Raw genomic sequence first — 3,244 nt, 5'->3', positions numbered from 1 at the left:
TGTATTATTTTACGCATTTCAAGACTGATTTTAGTGCTGCCTTTAAACCCTCTAAAGCTTTAAAAATGTTATAGTTCATTTTTCTGGTATACACCACTCAAAAATGAACTCAAAATGAACTGAAAATGAAAAATGAACTCAAAAATGAACTCAATGACCCGAACAATGAGCCCACATTACAAGGGATGTATGGCTGTAGTAATGAGCCATAAATGTATGTGCTAGCACACTTTTCAGTCACTGCGTTACTCTTTATTGAATCCAGTGCATACACCCACACAAAAAAAGAAAGGGACCAGGAAATTAATGCTAGAAGCCATGGAGCGGTAAGCACTTGGATGGCGGAATGTGGATGACACTGAAGAGCTCGCTAGGTGTTCCAAAAATCGCTTTTCTTGCAAGGAGGATGCCAACTAGACGGTAACAAGGGGAAGTCAAATCCAGCTCTGTTCAGCAGCCTGCAGGAGTGAAAAATATTAGAGTAACCAAAAGCACAGTCAGTCAGGTGCATGTAGAATGGCCAATGAGGAGTCGGAAGCAAATAAGACCAGGAAATGGCAAGGAGTGACAGCACAGGCAATAAAATAAGCTAATTAAAAACACAGATGCATATGATGTCACTGCAAGCGGCATTTCAGCAGAGTGCTACGGCTCACCATAAACTCAAGAAGTCAATCACTGTGGAGGCCTTTAACAGAAGCAAAATCCAAACAGCGTGCATGGACACTGAAAGCCAAGCAGTCAATAGCAAGTGCACTGCCTTACTGTGATGCACACTGTACTCATAGAACCTCCTAAGCGGCATCTTGCAAACAGGCTTTCTCTTACCTGCAAGATGTGGCTGAATCAAAAGTGGTTGATGTTTGACATCTTGCACCGTCGCATGAAAACATAGCAGAGATGCTGCTGTCCTGGTAATGCCTGCATCACTTCAGTAAACACCAGAGATGTGTTAAATCTTGGACCTTAACTTGACAGCCACACAGGGCACATCTGAAAGATAAGACAAATAAAAGTGAGTGTGTATAAGGTTTCTAACACTGCATTGCCAAAGAAGCCCTTTCTAATCTGTACGATGAAGCTCAAACAGTGGGCAAGAGATTGCTTACACCACTGCAAGAGATTACTTACACCACTGCACAAGAAGCATTAGTCCAGATTCCCACCTCAGAACTGAAACAATCTCCAGGCCAAGTCGTTTGAACAACCAAGTACAAGGTGCTGCTATTAATTTGCGTGAAACTAGACCAGGTCCTTGCTCCTCCGGCCAACAGTTGGAGTTCTAAAGGGCAAACAAATAATGGGGCTTGTGGAATGAACATTAGCAAAGAGCCTAGACCTATACAAGAAATCATGAAGTGAAAGAAAAGGAAGGAGTTGCAAAGCGTGCTTACCAAAACTTGAGAAGTTGAGCAGGCAAGGAGGTCCTCTGAAAACCACTGTTGAACAGCCTGTACCCAAAATGAAATGTACACAGTGAAGTAGGGACAACGCCAGCTGTGCACGGTGCAATGGTTTTCCGAAAAATAAAAGCTGCCATGCCTGCAAAGAGCCGTAGTACTTCACTGCACTGTCAAAACAGCCTGCACACATACAGAGCAGCACCACTGAGTAAACTACCTTTGTGCCGGGGCTCTCAATCGCAATGAAATAAAATCTTGACGCAGTTAGATAACCAAAGCCTTTTTAACGCGAGTTTCACTGACGGCAATCACAGCAAGGAGAATTGGAGCACACAGGTGGCCAGATGAGAGCCCTTGGCAACAATACCGTTCACCTTGTCATCGCCTTGGTAAAGAAAGCAACTCGCATGCGATAGCAGCCTAGTTGTATCCACTTAACAAAAGCTCAAATACATGCAAATGCCCTGTTTTAATACATTCAACGCTGCACTTTGGTATGTAAAACACTGGCTGATACTGTTTTGTGATTTGTAAACCAAAGGTTCAATCAGGCGCGTTAGTGGCTTAGCCGGCAAAGCCGACACTTTCACCACAGAAGAGATATGGAAGGTTACTTACTTTTGCGGAAAACGAGGCTCACATCTCAGGTAGTAAACGATACCGCAGAAAAAGAGGAAAATGCAAACTGCAGCGGCGTGAAGTGCCAACCAGCGCGGAAAAAAGTGCGCAGCGAAACGTACTACAACGTGCACAGCATCCGCTTCGCGCGCGTAGCTATCGCTAGCCTCTGCAACGCCAAATGACCAAATGAAGTACTAAATTTCTAAACGCAAAAATAAACAAATCATCAAAGAACCAATAAACAAATTGAATCTAATACTTTCATGTAAAACTAAGCACTTGCAGCTTCCACTAAGATTTTTTTCTGCTTTAAACGGCTAAAACCACTTTGGCAAACTATCCTGCATCGCCACCGTGCGGAGCGACAACAAGCAGCAAGCTGCGGCGTGACTCAAGAAAGATTGGCTCCAAGATACGCCGCCACGAAAAGATAGCGCGCGGGTGATCTGCGCGATAAACCGCGCGAGCGAGCCCGGCGAAGGCGGCGGGAAGGCGGCGAAGGCAGCGTGCGCTGCGCATGTCAATCCGCATGCTGCCGCCAGCTCGCCGAGGCGTAACAGAGGCGTTCGCAACATGAAGCAAATTTTTTCACTCGCGTCGGCTTTCAGGGCAATTGTATGTTACCTAAATCCAGCCTTACGAGTGGCGGGTTAGCTGCACTCGATGTGGAACGTGATTCGGGCTCCGTAGGAGAAAACGCGCTTTCTGTGTTCGAATACAAAGAGCGGTCTTTGCACCGGCGCGCCTGCTCTTCGAAACGTCAAGCAGGAGAGGCATCTAATTTATGTGCCGTGATTTACAGCATGTTTAATCCACGGTGGCAACTCTCTGCTGATTACTGGCGCATCTCCTTGACGTGGTCTCAAGTTCCACGTGTTAGAAACAAGTCTAGAAAAACATCTGACTACAGATGTTTCACAGAAGTTTCACAGCAAACGTCTGACTGCAGATGTTTAAGAAACGTCGCAGAGGAAACTTCTTCTTGTCGACATCTATGAGACGTTTGAACACAGCGCAAGACGTTTGTAGTCATTTGAAGCTGTTCTGAGACGTTCGTAAGACGTTTTGTGTTTCGTGGGGTGCACAGGCAAATGGATAGAAGTTTACCTCGAGCTGCAACGAAGTTACGTTTGCTCTGCAGAGCTAAATATTTTAAGTTATTCTGATTGCAGGCCTTATTCTGCTTGATAACTGGTTTTTGGTCTGGTATTTGCTGTTTT

At 45.3% G+C, this 3,244-nt stretch overlaps 1 long non-coding RNA gene across 3 annotated transcripts; it reads right to left on the bottom strand.

Annotated features, from left to right (window-relative positions):
- Positions 1–347: 347 nt before the first annotated feature.
- Positions 348–2,764, bottom strand: LOC149365455 (uncharacterized). 3 transcript variants are annotated; one of them, XR_016282839.1, is made up of 5 exons: positions 2,022–2,764; positions 1,395–1,451; positions 1,132–1,282; positions 657–993; positions 348–458 (listed from the first exon to the last, which is right to left on the bottom strand). It is a non-coding gene; the product is annotated as an uncharacterized LOC149365455 (long non-coding RNA). The 3 variants fall into 3 exon arrangements; XR_016282841.1 differs by having other exon boundaries at positions 829–993; positions 1,167–1,282; positions 2,022–2,758; XR_016282837.1 differs by having other exon boundaries at positions 829–993; positions 2,022–2,754.
- Positions 2,765–3,244: the final 480 nt, after the last annotated feature.

Source organism: Amblyomma mixtum, chromosome 1, assembly GCF_055824585.1.
Source record: "Amblyomma mixtum isolate Tamu chromosome 1, ASM5582458v1, whole genome shotgun sequence".
NCBI classification, from domain to species: Eukaryota; Metazoa; Arthropoda; class Arachnida; order Ixodida; family Ixodidae; genus Amblyomma; species Amblyomma mixtum.
The sequence above is the reverse complement of the archived record's forward strand: the minus strand, read 5'-3'. Positions and strand labels throughout refer to the sequence as shown.